The sequence below is a fragment of the Acomys minous genome (assembly GCF_964271855.1).
Source record: "Acomys minous genome assembly, chromosome: 5".
NCBI classification, from domain to species: domain Eukaryota; kingdom Metazoa; phylum Chordata; class Mammalia; order Rodentia; family Muridae; genus Acomys; species Acomys minous.
In genome coordinates, this window is record NC_140494.1 from 20,911,041 (window position 1) to 20,920,892 (window position 9,852).

Here is a 9,852-nt window from a genome sequence, read left to right on the forward strand (position 1 = left end):
GAGGTTGAAATGGAATAAATCTACCTGCAAAAATAAAAAAGCCAAAACCAGAAGACTTAATGGTCATTCATTCGTAAAATCAAACTGTTGTTGGGTTAAAACAAGTAAGCCCAACGCAGCCATCAGTCAGTGAGATGACCCTTCTATTGCTCACTGTTCCAAAACCTGAATGGTGGGTGGGCTTTGGTATCAGAGGGAACCTGGTGTAGTCCGAGGGACCTGTGTGATGAAGGAGCAAGATCCTGCACATGTGCAGAACCCCCAACAGGCAAAGGCACCTCTTGTTTTTGTTAATCTCACACGAGCAAAGCCTTGAGATAACACACAGTGTGAGCGTGTGAGGCATATATGCACTAGACAAAGCCCAAAGCATTTGATAAGTTCTGCCACCTCCTCACCGATCAGTGTTCCGAGGACTCCTTAAACCTAAGGGCTGGTTTGAAATATGTGTGGGGGTGAACGTGTATTCACACAAGCATGCATTAACTGACATTAACTTTAGGTATCTTCTTTGATCTCTCTTCTCTTTATTTATTGAGGCAGACTCTCTCACTGAGCCTGGAACTCACAGATAACTGCTAATCTGCTAGCCAGTTGGCTTCAAGGATCCTTGTCTCTGCCTCTCGAGTACTAAGATTTCAGGAGGCTGCCATGCCCACCTGGCTTCTAGAAGGTTCTGGTCCTCACACTTGCAAAACAAATGCTTTATCTTCTGAGCCTTTGTCCCAGTCCTGTGATCCATTATGGCCTCTGCAGGCAAAAGCCAGGACAGTGGTTGTGTCAAGTTTGCCTCATGAGAATGTTTGGAACAGTCCAGAGTGTTTAGATCCGCTATCCTGCTGTTTGCCTCATTCCACCTGATACACACAGCTGTCCTGCTGACATCATCATGGGGTCTCCTGACGTCTTTGAAGTTGAGGTTCCAAATCTGCATGTTAATTAGTACAAAAGATGTCTTTGAGCAAAGGCCATGTGATTTGTGATTGGGAGAGGAGGGCATCAGGTAGCAGGGTGTGCTGTGGTTGTCTCCAGGTGAGGTGCTTGTTTTAGTCTTCTGTAGAGGCAGCAAGGAACCTGTGACATGGTGATATAACAGGGTAGAGATGTGGGTGGGGAGTGAGGTGGGAGTGATGTGGTCAGTGCCGAGGACGTTGCGTTTAATTGAATTCATAAGACACTCTGTTTCAGCTGATGGTGGGGAACATGACTGATGCTTGGGAAGGTTAACACAAAGACTGAGCCAAGGCCAAGGTGACAGCAAGTTGGATGGAGAGCATCAACGCTGTAAGAGATGCTGGAGGCAGGAGGGAGCCTTGGTGCCAACCTCAGGAAGTTACGAATGCAGAAGGACTAAGGGAGGCTCCTCCTTTGCTCTCAGAGGCCTCATAGCCAGGACACTGTCACAGACAGTGCTCACGGACCCAGATATACACCATTCCAGGGCTCTCAAGGACTTAGAGGAAGAAAACAAGTCTTAATCTCAAAATATTTTAAAAAGGTAGAAAGACTTTCCCTTATTAGGTTTGTGGCTAGATCTGAGAATTGAAATAATGATGATGATGATGATGATGATGATGATGATAATAATAATAAATATTAGCAAGATAAAAGCATGCAAATTTTACTTCTTATTTAACATTTTGCCTGGGTACAGGGAGCTTTGTGTATGATAAAGCCCAGCAAAGTAAGTGGGACTGAGAGCTAGTGCTGTTTTAGCCAGCTGTATTTATGAACTATGAACAATAAATTGTACAGGGGGCATTTGAGCTAAGGGTAGAAAATTGTGGGCAAGGGATTAGGAAATACATGGGGCCAGGGGAGCTAATCAGTAATGACGATTACATTAGCAAGATTTATTTTCATGCACTAACCTCAGCATCAATCTCCTGTCTCTTCTGCCTCACACAGGGAGGTTCTTTCTTACTGGGAATTCATATGCACTTGTACAAGGAAGAGCTGGATTGGGTTGATGGTTCCAGAGGGCTAGAGTCCATGATGGTAGAGCTCAGGCAGGGTGGCTGGAGCAGCTGCTGAGAGCTTACATCCTGAACTGAAAGCAGGAAGCAGGGAAATCTCCCTGGGATTGGTGTTTGAAAGACTTTGAAGCTCCAAAGCCCATTCCTAATGACCAGGGCCTCCAACAAGGCCACACCTCCTAAGCCAGCACCACCACCTGGAGTGAGCCGATGGGCGGGTGTCTGTGATGTGGTGACTTGGAGTCCTGGCGCAAATAAGCAAGGTCAGATGGTAGTAAGTCTATTTTCAGCTTTTGAGAAGCCTCTGTGCTGATTTCTATGGTGCGTGGACTAGTTGCGAAGTCCCCATAACCAGTATGGTTATGGTTTTCTTACTGAGAATGCAGCCGTACTTTGAAGTAGAGGGTGGAGGGTAGACTGTGAGGGGCAGAGCTCTTTCACACTAACTCAGGCTGCATGCTGATCCCCGCATTCGCTTTCTTGGTTTAGATTATTCTGCTGAAATATAACATAGGCAAACAAAAAAATTAACACTATACACCAAACATACCACAATACAGGAGTTGAAAGAATTCAGTTACTTCATATACTTTCTATAAGGATAAAGTTTGAACATAAATGTCCTTTTCTTTCTTTCTTTCTTTCTTTCTTTCTTTCTTTCTTTTTTTTTGAGGGAAAGGGTTTGTCTACCATACTTGGCTTAAATGTCTAATCTCTAAAGGCTAAGCCACTTGCTATTTCTAAGCACAATTTAAAATGACACAAATTTAAAAGTTCTGTTACATTGGCTAGCAATTTTTACATGCATGATTCACTGATTTTGTTTTTTTGTTTGTTTGGTTGGATGGTTTTTCCAGACAAGATCTCTCTGTGTAGCCTTGGCTGTCCTGGACTTGCTTTGTAGACTAGGCTGGCCTCGAACTCACAGAGATCTGCCTGCGTCTGTATCCCTGAATGCTGGGATTACAGGTATGTACCACCACCACTTGGCATGATTCATTAAATGTTAAGGATTCGGTTTATTTGTTTTTCTAGTATTTGACAGATCAGGTTAAAAAGAACTCAAGTTTTCATACCACTAAAATAAATTTATTTTCGCTCCTGGCTTGTACACATTTTATATGAAATGATTTAAAATGCCATCTTGTATGACAGGCCTACAATCAACATTTATGCCTTTGTTAGGATCTAGCCCATAAGGCAACATAATTATTCACATGCAACATAAATCACAAAGAAATAACTTTTCTTAGCAAGCAGCATTTTTGGGGATAAGGAGAATAATACAAATACTTATCTTCAGAATTCTGTTTTTTTTTTTAAATTAAAGTTTTATTATAAGGACTCTACAAGTGAAAAAAAAATGCAGTGACATTAATCAGACCCAAAAATCTATCCATCTCAGTGAACTTCTCCCCAGTTAGAGCAAGTATTCGGAAGTTCTCAAGCTTCATATGAGGTTTAAAGTTTCTCTCTCAATTTGTTTTTATGCACTTATCTACCACCATAGATGGCAAATCTGTAACAGTTAGAACTAGAAAAGCAATTCGCTTTAGAGCCTCTTTTGTGACTCAGGTGTCCATTACCTGCATTCAGACCTTTCCCAGTACTTACCCCTGCCCTGTTCATTAGAAACGCAGCCATGTTTAGTGATGCAAGCATGAAAACACCAAGCAGCTATGTACTACAACAACTGGCACTCTATCACAGAGACGGCGCTAACTGCCCGGTTACCGTTAGCACGGTAGCACCCCACATTCGAACTGCACAAGGCCTTTGGGGGAGACAAATAAGTCAAACGTCCAATGACTGGGGTGGGTTGAATAAGAATGGCTTCTAAAGACTTGTGTCTGAGTGCTTGGCCCACGGGGAGAGGCACTAGGAGGAGGCTTGGCGTTGCTGGAGTAGATGTGGTCTTCTTGGAGGAAGTGTGTCACTGTGGAGGCGGGGCTTTGAGGTCTCAGATGCTCAAGCTTTGCCCAGCCATGTCTGCCTGCATGACGCCGTGCTTCTCGCCATGACGATAATGAACTAAACCTCTGAAACTGTAAGCCAGCCCCAATTAAATGATTTCCTTTTTAAGAGTTGTCTTGGTCATTGTCATTCTTCACAACAATAGGACAATGACTAAGACAATGACTTTTTTTTTAAGTAAGAAAAGCTAGGTGTAAGTGATCAGTATGCATAACCACAGACACTGCAGAGGTCATGCCATATGGTGATGTCACAATGTGCTGACTCCACCCACATCCACCCCGCCAACGCCGTGAGTATGTTTGAAGCCTCTATGGTAAAGATACAGCTGAAGTGGTACCTGAAAGGCAATAGGATTTAAAATATAGAAATAAGAGAGGGGACCAAAGTCCCCAAGAGAAAACAAATCCTACTGGACATGGTTGGGAAGACGCGACTGGTGGTTGATAAGTGAGGACATGTTTTGAGCTCAACGATGTTGGTTGAGAGACTGGAGGTGAGGAAAATGAGCTTGTCCACTAGGCTGTGGCCTACATGTCATGCGAGGTACCAGTGTCTATGTCTCATAATGTGGCCATGTACCTTGTAGAAAGTAACTTTAAAGTAGGATAAGAAGCAAACACTCCCGTTACCTTACGGACCGAGCCTGTGCAGCCTGTGCAGCCTGTGCAGACTCTGTCAAAGTTGCTTTGCTTGAAAACAAAATGATTTTTGCAATAACTGCTAAGATTATATTGTTTTTTGTTTGTTTGTTTGAGACAGAGTTTGATTAAGCAGCTCTGGCTATCCTGAACCTCACAACGTAGTCCAGGCTGGTCTCGAACTCAGAGAGATCCTCCTGCCTCTGCCTCCGGAGTGCTGGGGTTATAGGCATGCACTGCCACTCTAGGCCTGCTAAGAAGTTTTAATTTTTCCATTATGTTCATAAGAATGTTAGCTAAGAGAGAAAAGCTATAGTTAGTGTTCTTTGTTCAAGATGATCATCAAAAGTAAATGATGCTAGCTGGTATTTGCTTTTACTAAGCATTTTCTCGGGTTGGCCTTTGTAGCACTATGAGGCTACACAGGCTGACTTTGAAGAGGCCTCCAATCCTGGCTGTTAACATTTTCTCAGCTAATCTTTGACAGATTTATAGCTGAGATGGAACACTGAAACTGGGGGGGGGGGGGGCTGGGGGGTGCCTCCTGCCCTCCACACTTGCAGTCTTACTCATTAAATCGTTTACCATTGTTCTTTGCCCTTCACGACGTGAATAAGAGAGACACGTTAACCACACAACCACGTGCAAGTAAGTACATGCTCCCACACTGCAGAAAATGCAAGAAAGAGTCAGAACCAGGTACCACGAGACTCATTGAGAGTCTGGGTTTGGGCATGTACTTAGTGGTAGGCTCGGCATGTGGAGACCTCGGTTTCAATCATTAGCTATGTGTGTGTGTCGGGAGGGGGTGGGAATGGATGGATCTCTGAGAAAACTTGTCTGAAAAAGCAATATTTAAGCTGAAGATGAAGCTACTTAGGAAAAGAAGAACAGCGATTTACAGTAAGGCAGAAGCTCACATCTGATCACCTATAATAATTTACAATGAAATTACAAGACTCCTGGATACATGCTATTAAGACCTAGAGGTATAACATTAAAAAATATTATAGACCGTCTAACAATATGTGAAAATGTTGCTCATTAATTTCAAGCGGTAATTTGCAATACTACGGTTATAAACTATTTGGCTTGGGGCAATATATTTCCATGTCTTATGAAATTATTCATTCTCATTAAACGCTAACGATCCTGACTGCCAAGATTAGAACTAATTAACCACTCTTCTCACCTACATTAATTTATTAGTTACTCATGATGAATCCAGTAAACGCTTTTTGTGTAAGCTGGCCAAAGAAAACTTCACTGCCAGAATGGACCCCACCAAGCACGCAGGAAACCAAATATTAAATAAGTAAATAAATAAATAAATAAAATAAGCAAGCCAGACACTGCCATCATTAGGCAATGAAGTTGGAAAACTCAGCAGGACCAAATATTATGATGTATAAATCAGTTGCCCACCTAACATTAGTAGTGTAAACAAACATCTTGTCTCCACGGTTACAGCCGCTAGTGTTAGTGGGTGGCAATGGTGATGTGAGCATGCCTCCCTCGCCGCCATGTCAGAATCACAGACAGAGACCGCAACCACTGGGATTATTAGCGCAGATTCCCTGAATTAAGTATGACGGCAGGTAGAACTGCTCTTGCAGATAGTTTTAGAACCAGGGAGACTTCCAACAAAGTCAACAATCCAAGTCACCATCTGCATGTGTGGCGGGAAGCGGGCGCAAGTCCAGCGCGCAGTGGTTGTCAGAGTGCGTCCCGGGCACCGGCAGCATGGACGTGCCGGATTGCCGTGAAGAGTCCCCAGGGAAAGACCATGCTGTCTGCGGTCTCAGGCAAGGTGACTCTGATGTGTGTGACATCCAGCAACTGCCGAGAAAGAGGACACCTCACTGGCAAAAAATAAGTAAAAAAGTCAGATGCTAAAGGCAGCCTTCAATTTTCCGAGAGGCGTTTTCTTTCGATTAGGAACAAATTAAAGCCTTGTGATAGCATATTGTTTATAAATAACAACTCGTGGCTGGTGGGCTGGCTAATGGGGAAAGGCACTCTCAGCCAAGCCTGCAAATCTGAGTTTAATCAAGGCATCCACATGGTGAGAGGTGAGAATCTGCTCACGAGTGTTAACCTCTGACCTCCACTATGGCATATATTCACGCACAGTGATTAGCTAATTTAATTAGTGCAATAAAAATATATAGCACTGTCTCAAAATTTTATCAATTTTTGTTTGCCTTCATGTTTTGGACAGGGCTATGTCTGGACTAAGGCTGGACTTGACCACATGACCTTCCTGCTTTGGCCTCCTGAGTACTTATAGTACTGGCCTTATAGCATCCCCAGTGTAGAAATAAATTTAAATTACTAAATTTGAATGAGGAGAGTTTAGATATTGAAATATCTTATGTTGTAGATTCAAGGTACTGAGGCTTGTGTGGGGGTTGTTGCTATTAAAAACGGGGCCTTAGTTACTACAACTTATAGTTCATGGTAAGAATGACTTATTTACCTAAAAATGTATTACACTGGGCTAGAGAGGTGGCTCTGCTCTTGCAGAGGACTGGGTTCAGTTTCCAGCACCCACGTGTACCTTACAACTGTCTGTAACTCCAGTTCCAAGAGATGCAACACTCTGGTCTCTAAGATCATCAGGTCTCTGGTCTCTGTGATCACCAGGTCTCTGGCCTCTATGATTGCCATGTCTCTGGTCTCTGTGATCACCAGGTCTCTGGCCTCTGTGATTGCCATGTCTCTGGTCTCTGTGATCACCAGGTCTCTGGTCTCTGTGATCACCAGGTCTCTGGCCTCTATGATTACCAGGTCTCTGGTCTCTGTGATCACCAAGTCTCTGGCCTCTATGATTACCAGGTCTCTGGTCTCTGTGATCACCAGGTCTCTATGATCACTAGGTCTCTGGTCTCTGTGATCACCAGGTCTCTTGGTCTCTATGATCACCAGGTCTCAGGTCTCTGGCCTCTATGATTACCAGGTCTCTGGTTTCTGTGATCACCAGGTCTCTGGCCTCTATGATGTCCATATCTCTGGCCTCTATGATCACCAGGTCTGCATGCAGTGGCACATACCTACATGCAAGCAAACATTCATACACATAAAAACCAAATAAACAAATCTACATTTTAAAAAGAACGTATAATAGTTTTATTTGTAAATGTTTGTCTCAATATATTACGGCATGCATGGCATGTATTAAAATTTATATTTATTCTTTTAAAGAAACTTTGTTATGGAATATACTCCTTAAAGACAACAGAACATGGCCAGGTAGTCCTGGCTCAATAATGTTTTCTTCAGCTTGTTTTGTTTTGTTTTGTTTCCCAAGAGGGCAGCCCATAGAATGGTGGCTACTTACCTTAGTTAACTAGGTCTAGAAATAAAGGCATGGCTGGCCGTTTGTTTCCATAATGATTCTCAATCCCTAAAAGTTGATCAACAAGATTAACCATCACAGATTTTTCTGGGACTCCTATATGCCGGACAATCCTCTCTGTGCCAACTGCAGTGACCACAGGTCCCAACTGCCACACACTCACAGGAACAATTGTCCCCACGTCACCCTGTGTTGTTAAGCCATGACTCATTTGGCAGGTGAGGTGTGTTAAATGCACTCTCAACCTACATTTCTTAAAACTTACCTTAGATCTTACCCTACAAAAAGTAGAGAAACATCAACGATCTTCCTTTTATCCCAAAAGAACACAGCCATAGAAGTGAATTTTTACTTTAAAATTTTTAACTTAATCTAATTTTTAAGTATGATTTTTTTTATTTACAGAGTTTGTATAATAAAGTTTATTTTTAAACATTTAAGTTAGCTTGCACTTGATCTTGGCAGCATGTGTCTATAATCCCAGTGCTCAGAGGTGAACCAGGAGGATAGCTTTCTTTTCCAGGCTAACCCAAACCATCCAACAAGGCCCTGCATTACCTCCACACGTCATTTGTCAATGAACATTGATAAAAATTCAATGTCTCCATAATTTTTCTAGTACATTATATCAATGCAACTGATTGGACCAGAAATGTACTAGTTTTGAAGTTAAAAGCTTTCCCTGGTATATGGTGTGTGTCTCCTGAAGCTCACAGTCTTGCTTCCTAAGTGAGTACTTTGCCTGATCTTTCTCCTGCATACACTGCAGCTTTGGTGGTCCTCTGATACCACGAGCAGTAAATGAACAACAACAAAAATGTAATTAAACCTATTATGTGGCTGTTTTGTAGCGTACCTGTCTGGTATTAAAGACAGCTCTCACAGGTGGCAAATCCGGAAAAGCGATTGCCACTTATAATGAATATTGCCTCCAACAAGTCAGGTTACTTGTAGGTTAAATGGTCCCCATCCAAGAGGGAGGAGATGGGGTCAGACAGACTAAAGCATAACCAGGAAACTGAGCATTCTAGCAGGAGAATCTGACAGGAACCAAAACCAAGATGTAGGAGAGATGATATTTATTTCTCCCGATGCAGAAATCTCAAGGTCTCCCTCCAGAAATGACAAGATCTGCAGCTTATTAGCATAACTTGCATAGCAACAATAGGGAGTGTACATTCTGCCCGGTACAGACCCAGAGGACTGGCTCAGCAGTTGAGGGCTCTTCAGAGAACTGGAGTTGATTCCTAGTACCCAGGTAAGGTGGCTCACGATTGCTTGCAACTCTAATTCCAGTGAATCCAATAGCCTCTTCTGGCTTCTGAGGATACAGAGAGAAAAAGGAAGCGGGGGAGGAGGGTAGGAGGAGGATGGAGAGGAGAAAGAAGGAGAAAGGGAGAGACTTAGAAATATACACATAAATGAAAATAAAATAAATCTTTTTTTTTTTTTAAAGCTAGCTGGATATGGTAGAAAGGACTTCCCACTGGTGGCCTTGGTTAGAATGCGTGCTCTGCTGTTGTGGAGCGAAGGGGCTTCAGGAGCGGGTTAGACCTGGCTGGTAGGTGGGATGGAGTTGACTGTGTTCTTATTTTCAGTCTGCTGGGCATTCTCTTCTCTGGCTTAGAGCACTAAGTCTCTGACTGTAACGAGGCTCATTCCTTTGTCCCTGCCGTTCAGCCGGGTGTGGCTTCACATCACTGGACAGTCTGTTGCTAGGCGCATACACACCAGGAAGTTCTGTCTCCATGGGTCACAGACTCCACCGTCATTACTGAATCTCTTTCTTCCTGATGACTTTCCCTGCTCTGTCTGAGACAGATACAACTCCCCTCTTTCTCTTGATTAATGAATGTTAGCATGTATTTTTTCCCTTCATCCCTTTACTTTAATATGTAACAGT

The 9,852-nt window shown here is 43.0% G+C and overlaps 1 long non-coding RNA gene across 2 annotated transcripts; it reads left to right on the forward strand.

The window, feature by feature from the left end:
• The first annotated feature begins 4,208 nt into the window (after positions 1–4,208).
• On the forward strand, positions 4,209–9,632 carry LOC311597929. Of its 2 annotated transcripts, none has more exons than XR_014779405.1 (3): positions 4,209–4,446; positions 9,047–9,207; positions 9,406–9,632. It is a non-coding gene; the product is annotated as an uncharacterized lncRNA (long non-coding RNA). The 2 variants fall into 2 exon arrangements; XR_014779406.1 differs by having other exon boundaries at positions 9,410–9,632.
• Positions 9,633–9,852: the final 220 nt, after the last annotated feature.